Source organism: Lathyrus oleraceus, chromosome 1 (genome assembly GCF_024323335.1).
Source record: "Lathyrus oleraceus cultivar Zhongwan6 chromosome 1, CAAS_Psat_ZW6_1.0, whole genome shotgun sequence".
NCBI classification, from domain to species: domain Eukaryota; kingdom Viridiplantae; phylum Streptophyta; class Magnoliopsida; order Fabales; family Fabaceae; genus Lathyrus; species Lathyrus oleraceus.
In genome coordinates this window covers 313,953,873-313,968,166 of record NC_066579.1, presented here as the reverse complement: position 1 = coordinate 313,968,166, position 14,294 = coordinate 313,953,873, and positions in this window count along the sequence as shown.

Genomic DNA, 14,294 nt, shown 5'->3' with positions numbered 1-14,294 from the left:
GTACACAACCCATCGAGTCCTCAAGAACAGTCAGATACATGATCAGAGGTCTTCCTTCTACAGGCGGAGACAAGATCGGAGGTTCAGACAGATACTCTTTGATACTGTCGAAAGCTTTCTGGCAATCCTCGGTCCAATCAAGAGACTGATCTTTCCGGAGGAGCTTGAATATCGGCGCACATGTGGCAGTCATGTGGGATATAAATCTGGAAATATAATTCAAGCGGCCAAGAAAACCTCGGACTTGCTTTTCAGTTTTGGGTGCAGGCATCTCTTGTATTGCTTTGACCTTTGTAGGATCAACCTCAATACCTCTCTCGCTGACAACAAAGCCCAATAACTTGCCAGAACGGACTCCAAATGTACACTTGTTCGGATTCAGACGAAGCCTGAACTTCCTCCGACGCTGAAAAAGCTTCAACAAATGCTCAACATGTTCAACTTCCGTTCGTGACTTAGCAATCATGTCATCGACATAGACCTCTATCTCCTTGTGTATCATATCATGAAACAAGGTAGTCATAGCTCGTTGATACGTGGCTCCGGCGTTCTTCAAACCGAAGGGCATCACTCGATAACAGAATGTTCCCCAAGGTGTGATGAATGTTGTCTTCTCCATATCCTCAGGTGCCATTTTGATTTGATTATATCCGGAAAATCCGTCCATAAATGAGAAGACTTTGAATTTGGCTGTATTGTCTACCAACATATCAATGTGTGGTAGAGGGAAATCATCTTTCGGACTAGCCTTATTCAAATCACGGTAATCAACACACATACGGACTTTTCCGTCTTTTTTAGGCACAAGCACAATATTGGCCACCCATTGAGGATAAGTAGAAGTCACCAGAAACCCGACATCAATTTGCTTCTGAACTTCCTCTTTGATCTTCACTGCCATATCTGGATGAGTTCTTCTGAGCTTCTGCTTCACAGGCACGCACTCAGGCTTCAGAGGCAGGAAATGTTGCACAATATCTGTATCTAGACCTGGCATGTCTTCATACGACCAAGCGAAGATATCGAAATATTCTCGTAGCAAACTGATCAACCCCTTCTTGACAGACTCTTCAAGGAGTGCCCCAATCTTCACCATCCGAACACAATCTTCAGACCCCAAGTTGACTGTTTCCAGATTCTCAAGGTGCGGCTGAATGATCTTCTTTTCGTGCTCAAGGAGACGGGTAATCTCATTAGGAATCCCTTCAACACCATCTTCCTCTGCTTCAAATACAGGGAATTCAAAATTGGGAGATGGCGTTGGATCATTATGTTCAATGGGTTTTAGAATCAACCTGCATAATGATTTTGGTTAATGAAAAACTTTAGAATTTAAACAAACAAATCATTATGCAGAGGAAGAGATTGCTTTTATTCTTGTTTTTAGGGTTTTTTGTGATCACCAATTTCATGCAAAAGAAAAAAGTGAAAACAAATGGAAAAACAAATGTTTAACATGAATTTATTGAATGAAATATCATTGTATATATGATGCCAACAATGTCATCACTCCTCCTTTTGGCATGGGAGAAGGGTTTTTTAAACAAAGTGATTATTACTCTGATCTATGAATGACTGTAGGAACATCTACAGCGACCCAATTGTGGCAGATCCCGCCAGGGATGACAAAGTTGTCAGTATCCTCTGCATCCTCTTCCAGAATAGCAGCAGCTTTTTCGGCTTGATCGGCGTGGATGAAACCTCCACTCTTGAACAGCCCTTTATCATTGAAGACCCCATAAGAATAGCCAATACCAGCCCGGGACTTATTATCTTCAAGCTCGATCATCTTTCCTAGACCAGCAACTGCACCACATTCAATGGCCAGTTTCGTATCTCGATAGGAAGCAAATGAAGGAGACTTCTTCTCAATCGGCTCAGCAATAGATAAAGCTTGGAAAGGCGTTCCAACTTCATCCTCAGCATCAATGTATGAGAAAGAAGACAAGTGGCTAACCAGGAGAGCCTTTTCTCCCCCTACCACAACCAGTTTCTTATTCTTGACGAATTTCAGTTTCTAGTGTAGGGTGGATGTCACGGCGCCAGCCTCGTGAATCCATGGTCTACCAAGGAGACAGCTATAAGATGGGTGGATATCCATAACCTGAAAGGTGATCTGGAAATCACTTGGTCCAATCTTGATTGGGAGATCAACTTCCCCAATCACAGTCTTACGCGACCCATCGAAAGCTTTCACAACAACACTACTCTGCCTCATGGGAGGCCCTTGATATGACAATCTAGAAAGAGTGGATTTCGGCAATACATTCAAAGATGACCCAGTGTCCACCAGCATGTTGTGGTCTCTTCCCTCCTCAGGGAGATCAGCGTCACAGAAACTCAAAGTGTTGCAAGCAGTGATGTTTGCAACAATACTGTCAAACTGTTCTATAGTGACGTCATGATCAACATAAGCCAGATCCAAAACTTTCTGCAGAGCCTCCCTATGGGGTTCTGAATTCAGAAGCAACGATAACACGGATATCTTGGACGGCGTTTGTAGGAGCTGGTCTACAACGTTGTACTCACTCTTCTTGATGAGCCTCAGCATCTCATCACAGTCTTCATTCATAGTGCCACTATGGCCAACAGAAGAAGTAGGAGTCTTTTGTACAGAGGAAGGTTTGGCAACAGGTGCCGGTTTCGGAGGATTAACAGCATTCCCAACCGGACGCTCAACATAGTCAGCAACAACCTAAGGCTTTGGGGGTGCAGAAAACACACGACCGCTACGGGTCAACCCGCTCACATCGGCTATGTTCACAACGGAGGATGAAGGCAAAGGCACTTCTTTCCCATCTTCCACAGCAACAGGATTATAGCGGAAGGGAACTGCTTTGTCAGAAGAATAAGGCACATGACCTGCAGGCTTGATAACCAGGGAAGGAGAAACCTTCTGCTTGCTACTATCATATTGAATGACAACAGGCTCAGGAATCTTGAACACAGGAGAAATCACGTTGACTTCTGGTTCATCTTCATCAACGTTCCTGTTCTGAAGAATCTCAATAGTCCCATCATCTAGCAATTCTTGCAGATCTTTTCGCACTTGGCGGCAACCCAATCTGTTGACAGAGCAGATACGGCATTTGTCATGGTCGTGCTCCAGATGACTGTAATCACACAGTAGACGATGCAACTCAACCAATGATTGTCGAATATGGCTAACATATTTGACCTTGTATTTGCCAGGGCAACCCTGGACCATGTTAACCGACTTCCCATGCTCGGGCAATGGGTTCTTCGTAACATTGGGGCCTGAGTCCTCAAAGCTCAGAATACCGCATCTCATAAGGTCTTGAACCTTAGTCTTCAACGGAAAGCAGTTTTCCACATTATGACCCGGAGCACCCGAGTGGTAAACACAATGTTGATCAGGCTTATACCACCACTGCGGGTTAGCAGGTATAGCCGGAGGATCCTTAGGAGTAATCAATTTTTGCTCTATCAAAGAGGGATACAGCTCTGCATATGACACAGGAATCGGATCGAAGGTGATCTTCTTCCTTTCATAACTCGGACCAGCTGGATTACTGTTGCGAGGCTGGTAGGCCTGCTGCTGAGGGCGATGCTGTTGCTGATACTGTTGAGATTGTTGATTATTATGTTACTGATGCTGATATTGCTGGTTATCACGGAAGACAGGTGCTATATGAGCCACCTGGTGCTGATTGCTGGCATGACGCACAGGCTTCCTCTTGGCAGAGGGTCTTCTGGATTTGACATGGGATTGCACAGCATGTGCCTCCCCATCTTTCTTCCTAGCAAATGCTCCATATCGTTTGCTAGAAGAGCCTTCATCTTTGGATAGCCGTCCTTCACGGACTCCCTCCTCTAGTCGCATCCCCATGTTCACCATCTCAGTGAAATCAGAGGGAGTGCTAGCAATCATCCGCTCGTAATAAAATGAACTCAAAGTCTTCAGAAATATTTTGGTCATTTCCTTCTCTTCCAGCGGAGGAGTAATCTGAGCTGCCAGCTCTCGCCACCTCTGGGCGTACTCTTTGAATGTCTCTTTGTCCTTCTGGGACATGGCTCTGAGCTGATCCCGATCGGGAGCCATATCCACATTGTATTTATACTGCTTGACGAAGGCTTCGCCAAGATCATTGAAGGAACGGATGTTTGCACTGTCCAAACTCATATACCATCGCAGTGCAGCACCGGACAAACTGTCCTGGAAATAATGAATCAGCAGTTAGTCATTATCCGTTTGAGTAGACATTTTCCTGGCATACATAACCAGGTGGCTGAGAGGGCAGGTGTTCCCCTTGTACTTCTCAAAGTCTGGGACTTTGAACTTGACAGGAATCTTCACACCGGGAACCAAACACAACTCGGCTGCAGATTTGCCGAACAAATCCTTTCCTCGAAGGGTCTTCAATTCCTTGCGGAGTTCAAGAAATTGGTCATTCATTGCGTCCATCTTCTCATGAACATCTGGGCCCTCAGACGGCTCAGAATGATAGATGGTGTCGTCTACCCTAGGAATGGTATGCACGACAGGAGGAGGCATTGTGATGACCAGGCTAGATGCTAGCATGGAAGCAAATGTTGGTGCAGGAATATCAGGCATATAACCAGGAGGCATCCCCTACGGAAACCCGGGCGGCATGGCTGTTGGCACAAAATGGGCACTGGCAGCAGGCACAGTTGACGAAACAACCTCAGAAATAACAGTCCTCTGGGGAGGAGTTGCAGGCGTCGGAGACGGCTGATTCTGAGCAGCTAGGAATTGCTCCATCAGAGCACTCAGTCTGGCGACTTCTTCTTTCAGCTCACGATTCTCTTGCTCGAGATGATCCATCAATCTAGAAGAGTTGGCTCTGGTGTAGTACCGATGAGTCAGCTTGTCTTCAAAATAAATGAAGAGCAACAGAGTTAGGCCACAGACAAGAAGACCGGAACAAACTCCTGCTTATGCGAATGATGCATGCAATGCTCGTGCATATGCTTTGTTTTTTTATTTCAAGGAACTTTTAGGGTATTATTTGCAAATTTTTGAAATATTAAGCATTTAATCGCCTATGGAAAATATCTCATCAAATATATTTGGACAAAGAAGTACAGCATTGTCAATTATATTATAAGAGAAAAGGAAAATAAACATCCTATGGATCCCTAGAAGCTCGGGATGCCGGAAGATAAGCTGCACGAAGCCTCTTGATCTCTCTCTCATATGCTGCTTCCATATCCGCCTTATCTTTGGCGAGTCTGTCATACCTCCTTTTCCAGAACTTGGAAGACTGAGGAAGTAGAGAAGTCCATGCATCATTCGGATCGTCAATGACCTGATGCTCGAGGAACTCGATCAAAGCATCCTTCTCCTTAAGCTGTTGAAGCAACTCTTCTCTTTCACGAATCCAGGCACGTGAAAGGTCTTCTTCTCTCAACTCCTCTACGCCTTGGTTAGGGAGGGTTGAAGGCCCAGCCACAACCAAAGGTGTAGGTCTCGGATAATCATAAGGCATGAGATACTCAGATACTCTCTTCCTTACCCAAGTCGTATACGGCTCCAAAGCAATGCAGTTCTTCGGACCCAACTCATTTCTACCCTTCTTGTGAATCTTGCGCCAAGCGCGAACCATCCGGGCTTTCAGGCCTTGGGGATCTTTACCCTCCTGAAAGAACATACCTTCTAACAGAATGTTATTAGGTTTATCCTTTAGGGGGAACCCAAGCTGACGACGTGCTAAGACGGGGTTGTAGCTAATCCCACCACATGTACCAAGAAGAGGCACATTGGAGAATTCACCACAAGAATCAATGATCTGGACACCATCATATGCACGATCATACCAAGAGATATCATCATTAGTGAGAGACATGAGTCTCGTAGCCCACCGTAGACATCCCTTATTCTCCTTGAAAGCGACCGTCTGAGGTAAGTGAGAAATAAACCACTTATACAACAGAGGCAAACAGCACACAATAGCGCCACCACCCTTTGCATTCCTCAGGTGCAAAGAGACATAGGTATCACCCAACAGAGTCGGAACGGGATTAAGAGCAGAGAAGATCCTAATAGCGTTCACATCCACAAATTTGTCGATGTTGGGGAACAATACCAATCCATAGATGAGAAGCACAAATATGGCTTCAAAGGCATCCTCACTCATGGCCTTCCCATAAACGGTAGCTTGAGAGCGATGAGGAACTCAGAAGGAAGACCTTGAATTCCACCTTTGGTAGTCATATGAGCTTTAACCAAGGATTCATCTATGTGCAACATGTCAGCTATCTCTTGAGAAGTAGGAATACTCTCCAAGCCACTGAACGGCAACTGGTCCAGAATAGGAATACCCACAAGATGAGCATACTCCTCGAGGGTAGGCAATAGCTGAAAGTCTGGAAAAGTGAAGCAGTGATATAGAGGATCATAGAACTGCGCCAAAGTACTCATCAATCCTTCATCAACCTGAATAGTCAGAAGAGGCAGAATCTTCCCATAACGAGCTTTGAAACCCAAGGGATCTAATACATAAGATGTCAGATTCCTTAACTCTTTCAGATCGGGCTGTCGGAAGCTGTACTTCTTTGTATGCCTTTTTTGTCTTTCCATATCTAAAAATTTTGCAAATAAACCCCTTAAGTTCCTTGAAAAATTTCTTTTTATCTGATGATATGGATGCAGATGAATGCATGAATGCATGAATGCAGCAATCACACTCAAGGATCAAGCAAAGCACACCAGACAAAGGTCATGGGATGGTTCATATTATCCCTAATATCAATCATCCATTTTGGTGGATTATGGTTTGCACCTTATCGACACCCAAGTTCCATTGGTATTAACGATATATGAACTGTTCAACCATCCTTAATATCAATCATCCATTTTGGTGGATTATGGTTTTCACCTTATCGACACCCAAGTTCCATTGATATTAACGATAGTCAAACGGATCAACCATGAATCACGGGTTTGTTGTGAGTCACGAGCATGGAGTCTCGGTTAAGAACCACCCAAAGGGAGTGTACTATGGTTTAAACCTGCCGAACATGTTCTACCAGAGGTTCCCATAGTCATCATCCCATCTTTCGAATATTATCGGAGGAACGAGTACTCGTATTCCAAAAATATTCTCAAGAGAGACTCTTATGAGTGTAGTATCGCGTAACAATCGCATCAGATATGACATCTGAACGATCTCCGCACTACGTCCTAAAAATAGGCCAAGATGGGCTTGGTAAACTAAGGTCCTTGGCTTCTAAGGCACATGTTGAAAGAATAATGCCTAACCACAAATAACTTGTGTGACATTATTAATCCAACATGACCTCCACCAAGTGAATGGACTCGCAAGTCAACTTGCTAAGGAATAACTCCACACAAGTCGACGAGACTATGCCATTCTCCTATCATAAGGTGCACTCGAGTTCGGGTATAGAACTCATCTCACAGAGATCACCAAGCATGCAAGCAATTGATATATCAAGCAATTCAAGCATTACAAACAATACAGTAATCCCAAATTGTACAAAAATATGTCATAAACAAATAGACAAATATGATACAACAAAGTGTGAAAAGTAGGCAAACTCACCAGGAAATTGTATCCCCAGCAGAGTCGTCACTTTTCTGTAGCGGTGTATTCGTCACTTTATGATTTATTGATTAAATCAAAAGCAAAGCATACAAGATAGAGTCGCCACCGCACTTCTATTTATCCAAAGGAATGGCTAGAAAGTGAATAAAAGCCTAAGAAGTTTTACGCATAGAAAACTAATAAAAGGTCAGAGATCTGGGTAAGGGGGTAATTATGTTGTGGGAAGGTGTTAGGCACCCACAACATCCTTAGTACTCTAAGGGAACCTCTTTTCACAACTTGTTGTATCAATTATTTGTTTATGAAATATTTTTGTGCAAACATTGATTGAAGGGATGAGAGAAGAATATACAATTTTATTATTTTTGTGTTTGGATGGATGAAACCCATTGCCTACGTACCTTTCATGAAAGATAAGGATCAAAACGCCGTAGTTCGGCTAAAAGATTTCCAAACAGTGAGTGGATTGATTTTAAACAAAAGCCTTTAAGGTCTTTCATTATCAACAGGAGAAAACTCAACCTGAACCAACAATCCACCATGTGAGAACAGCTTCAACACGCTAGTGAGGGGTTAACCCTATAATAAGCATGGAGGTCTTACAATTCAATCACTAAGGATGTGGTGACATTTACATCAACCACTATGATAATTCAGATCTATAGCTAATGCATGAAAATATATCAAGAAGTGGACAAGAGCCACAAAAAGCAATTGAGTGGGTTGAATTAACCATTTGGAATTATTCACAAAATGAAGTCAAAGTTGACATTAAAGTTTATTCACAATGAGTATTTATGAAAATGAAGTTTGAAAATCAAAGGCTTAAGGCCTAGGTTTCTAGTTTTGAAAACAAGTGAAAATGTTTGCACAAAAGTTTTTTGGTTTTGAGTTAAGGATGAAAACAAGGTTCAAAGTTATGCACAAAAGGGTGAGGGTTGAGGGACAAGATAGGAGTTGCTTTCTCAAGATCATAGAAATGATCCAAGGAAGTTCCTTTGGAATAGGTCAAACACAAGGGCAAAACAAGATAAAGCATGTATCAAAGATAGCCAAAATAAAAGGAAACCAGATGCCAATCAATGGACTTATACCAGACTCACAAAACAAAGATGGATACCAGATGCCAATCTATGGACTTACACTAGCCTCACAAAGCAAAGAAACCATGGAAACCAGGTGCCAATCAATGGACTTATACTAGCCTCACAAAGCAGAGAAAACATGGAAACCAGGTGCCAATCAATGGACTTATACTAGCCTCCAAGGAAATGGAATGCCAATTAATGGCCTTAGTTCCAACTCCTACCAGATCACAGGAAACAAATGCCAATAACTGGACTTACAATTGACTCCTCAATGGATAAAACAAAATGTCACGAAGTATGAACAATGATCATGAAATGATATACAATTAATGCTCAAAGATGAAAACAATGCACAGAGGCACACACAAACAATTATGCACAGATGGACAAATAAGCAAACAAGCAGTCAGTTATCACACACTATACACAACCAAGGGGCTCAATACAAGGCTGGGCTTTAGTCAAGGGGTCATATCGACCTTGACAAACAAGCCAAATACTGGAAGGGTGGTCAGGTTCTTAACCTCTAACATTGAGAGTTAGGGTGAGCAGATGAAATGGAGATGAGGGTTATGCCTCATAGCTCTTAACCCGGGCCTGGGTGAGCTTGAATCAAAGAATGTGTGGGAGTCCAGAATGAGGAACTCTATTCCACAATGACTGACTCTAAGTACAAGATTTTGGGTTTTTATTCAAAATGCGTCAACACATGGTGTGAGCAAGATGAAGGACTCAACTGAATAGCAGGGGATGGATTGCACATCCCTTTTATCTGCCAATGCCTCTTCACTTAGGAGGTCTTTGAAGTACACGGCACAAATATAAACAAACAAAAACATGGCCTCTTAAGGAGGGCTTCAGACAGGTGCCTGCCAAAATAACATGACAGGTCTTCCAGACTACATGGAGAGTAGGAATTTACCTAAGTGGTATGCCAACCACAAGCAAAGCAAAGAAACTCAAATAATGAGTTAAAGCGGCTAAAGTACCTGTAAGAAAAGCTAAACCGGTCAATATTTACATTCAGACAAATCAGACAATCAACAATAGTCAGACAACCAATCATCAGACAACAATGGTGCAAGGCATAAGATGCAAGCAAACTAAATTGATTCACCATCCCAAAAGTCCTACAAAATAGCAAGGTTAGCCAACCAAAATAACTTGTATCTCAAGTGATGAGATCATATCAACCAATGTGGCTAATTGCTTGAAAACCTGAAATGCACAACTCAAAATGTGAGTCCAAACCCCTAAGGCAAAGCCTAGGGTCAAAAGTGAAGTAAAAATCCAAAACAGAAGCTAAAACTTAACATGAATCATCTTTAATCAATCATGAACATGTCCTAAAAAGGATCTAGTCAAAATCATCAAGCAAGGGCATGTAATAAGCAAGAGAACACAAAGACAATTTCAAAGCATTCAACAATGTGTATAAAACAGAAATGGCAAATGAGAAAAATGCACAATCAAGCCTCAAACATCCATCAAAATGTTAGGGACAATCATGCAAAATTTCATGGCAATTGGATCATTATTGAGCATTTCATGATAGAAAGAATGGAGCAATGTCACAAATGCACACATGTTCAATTAAACAGTCACAATTCAAAATCCAGCAATGGTAATATCCTAAAATCAAAACCATAAAATTCTAGACATTTCAAGGATCATGTAGCAAAAAACCTGGAATTAATTGGATGATTTTTCAAATTGATATGCATTTTTGAAGTTGGAAAATATATTTGAAATGAAATGAAGCAATGCATATGAAATTTGGAGGGAAAGGCACAATGAGGAATTAATTTGAAAAAGTGTTGTCATCAGGAATCGAACCATGTGTGAATTCAAATGAGGCGCTGAAAATAAAAGAATTCCAAAACGCTAGCGCCTGGAATCGAAGCGAAGCGCTAGCCAAAACGGTGCAATTTCAATAATGCGTTGGCGCTACAGTCAGCGAGTCAAGTGCACAAGTGGCATGGTCAAAGGAAGCTAGGCCAATCAATTGGCCAAATAAGCACTCGCGTGGACATGAATATGGACAAAACCCTAGGCCAGCTCATCATGAACCAGACGGTGGCGCTAGCGGCGGGACAAGGCAAAAACAACCGTCTTCTTCGTGAAGACGGTGAAGGAACAGTACACAACATCAATTTTTTTTCCAGAATTCGATAAAAATGATATCAACAGAAAGCTCTTTCAATGTAGGTTACAGATCAATCAATATCTAAGCCAAACAAGCCATGGATTAAGAGATACGAGCAAAAACATTTTGACATGTCAAACTTTAATCAAGCATAACTCATCCATTTCTCAACCATTTCACACGAATTTTATATCAGAATGATCAACACTCAAAGATCTACACTAACATGTCAATGGATTTAAGAATTATGAGATTCGAAAACTTGACCTCTTGAAGAGCAGTTCCTGAAAACGCACGATTCAAGGCTTGGCAAGCTGCAAATCCAATCCTATATTGATGTTATGAAGCTTGATGTGTGAATTGAAGCTTGAAATTGCTCAGATCCAGCTCAGGTTTGAACTTCCATGTTTGTGTTCTTGAACTTGCACAGCACGATTCTGGTCCAAATTTGATGATCCAATGCTTGATCTACCCTAAATCAACACCATAGAACAAGAATATGGAAGAAAATTGAAGGCTTATGTGGAAGAAAATTGAATTTGGATTGGGAGAAAATTTTGGTGTGAGATGAAAACTAGATCTAAAAAATGGTGAATCCTTCAAATTCTGTTAGGATTATGTATTTATATGATGTCCTAATCATGCTGAAAATGTTAATTAGCATTGGTTAATTGTGATTAAATGAAAATAGGGTGTGTGACCAAAAAATGAAAATGGAGGCGTATGGAGCATGCATACGTGAACAGTAACCAATGTAAGCTCAAATGCACTCAAAAACTTCTAATGAACACAATGGCAATGGTGATTTGTTCCCATGATGCACCAATTTCAAATTTGCCATTTTCCCTCCAAAATAAGCATGAATATGCAAATGATCATATGATGCAATTTCAATATGATGAATGGTTTGGAAACTTCATGTCATGAGAAGAATTATGCAAAAAGGAGCACTCAATTTGGAATTATGAGTCAAAAGTTATGGCCTTTTGAAGTCCCATGCACACTTGGCAATGATTTGATCATATCTCCTCAACCATTCATCATATGCTCATGATCTTGGACTTTTTGGAAATGGGAGAGAGAGATCTTCAACTTTCAGGTTGGACAAAATTTAATTTGAAGCTTATTTGATGTTGGAAAGTTGAGTTGAAGTTGGTCCAAAACTTTCCATTTTTGGAAACTTGGAATTACAGGTCACTTTCCATTTTGGGAAACTTTTGTACTGACTTCAAATTCTTCAACATTGATGTTTGACATGATGAATAAGCCTTGTTTGAACATGAATGAGATGAAGAAATCCAATTCCACACTTCAAAACCCACAGTTGACTTTACAGTTGACTGCATTGGTCCTTAGATGACCTGAAACTGTTTTGATGAACTTGAGCCTCAACCACTTGGGGATTTTGCTCCAAAATGAACCTATAGCCCAAATAAGCTCCATATAATGATCACATGACCTATATCTCAATGGAAGCTTCATCCCTTGCACAAAGGATTCACTTGACTGCCTTGACCTATTGACTGCTTAAGCTGCAAGACAAATGTTAGATGACATATTTTTGTACATTTTTGGTTAGTGATTAAAAGAAAAGCAATGATATACAAATGCAAGCAATGCTTGGTGATCAAGAACCACTCTCAAAAGATATCCCATCCACAGGGGAGGAAGCAAGGTGCTCAAAGATCCTTGAGGCTATGCAATGTTATGATATGATGCCATGAGGGATCTTAGGGACAAAATTGGGGTCTTACAGTGACATATTTTTTGTGCAATTTGGGATTACTGTATTGTATGTAATGATTGAATTGCTTGAATATTAATTCCTTGTATGCTTGGTGATCTTTGTGAGATGAGTTCTATACCCAAACTCGAGTGCACTTAGGATAGGAGAATGGCATAGTCTTGTTGACTTGTGTGGAGTTATTCCTTAGCAAGTTGACTTGCAAGCCCATTCACTTGATGGAGGTCATGTTGGGATCAATAATGTCACACAAGTAGTTGTGGTTAGACATTACTCTTTCCAATATAGAACTTAGAAGCCAAGGACCTTAGTTTACCAAGCCCATCTTGGCCTATTTTTAGGATGTAGTGCGAAAGTCGTTTAAGTGTAAGATTTGATACGATTGTTATGCGATACTACACTCATAAGAGTCTCTCTTGAGAATATTTTTGGAATACGAGTAGTCGTTTATCCGATAATATCCGAAAGATGGGATGATGACTATGGGAACCTCTTGTAGAACATGTTTGGCAGGTTTAAACTCTAGTACACTCCCTTTTGGGTGGTTCTTAACCGAGACTCCATGCTCGTGACTTGCAACAAACCCTTGATTCATGGTTGATCCGTTCTTGTATCCTTAATATCAATGGAACTTGGGTGTCGATAAGGTGTAAACCATAATCCACCAAAATGGATGATTGATATTAAGGATGACATGGTCCATCCCATGACCTTTGCTTGGTGTGCTTTGCTTGATCCTTGAGTGTGATTGTTGCATTCATGCATTCATGCACCCATTTGCATCCATATCATCAAATAATGAGAAAATTTTCAAGGAACTTAAGAGGTCTATTTGCAAATTTCCAGACATGGAAAGGCAAAGGAGGAATACAAAGAAGTACAGTTTCAGATAACCCGACTTGAAAGAGCTAAGGAATTTGACATCCTATGTATTAGATCCCTTGGGTTTCAAGGCTCGTTATGGGAAGCTTCTATCTATTCTGACTACTCAAGTGGACGAAGGATTGATGAGTGTATTGGTGCAGTTCTATGATCCCTTGTACCGTTGCTTCACATTTCCGGATTTCCAGCTTTTGCCCACGCTTGAGGAGTATGCCTACCTTGTGGGTATACCTATTCTAGACCAGTTGCCGTTCAGTGGCTTAGAGAGTGTTCCTACTTCTCAAGAGATAGCTGATATATTGCATATAGATGAATCTCTGGTTGGTGCTCATATGACTACTAAAGGTGGAATTCAAGGTCTCCCTTCCGAGTTCCTCATTGCTCAAGCTACTATGTATGGGAAGGCCATGAGTGAGGACGCCTTTGAGGCCATATTTGTGCTTCTCATCTATAGGCTAGTGTTATTCCCCAACATCGACAAGTTTGTGGATGTGAACGCTATTAGGATTTTCTCTACTCTTAATCCCATTCCGACTCTGTTGGGTGACACTTACTTTTCTTTGCATATGAGGAATGCAAAGGGTGGTGGTACCATTGTGTGCTGTTTGCCTCTGTTGTACAAGTGGTTTATTTCGCACTTGCCGCATACGGTCGCCTTCAAGGAGAATAAAGGATGTCTACGGTGGTCCACGAGACTCATGTCTCTCACTAATGATGATATCTTTTGGTACAACCGTGTGTATGATGGTGTGCAGATTATCGACTCTTGTGGTGAATTCTCCAATGTGCCTCTTCTTGGTACATGTGGTGGGATTAACTACAACCTATTTTGGCACGTCGTCAGCTTGGGTTCCCCCTAAAGGATAAACCTAATAACATTCTGT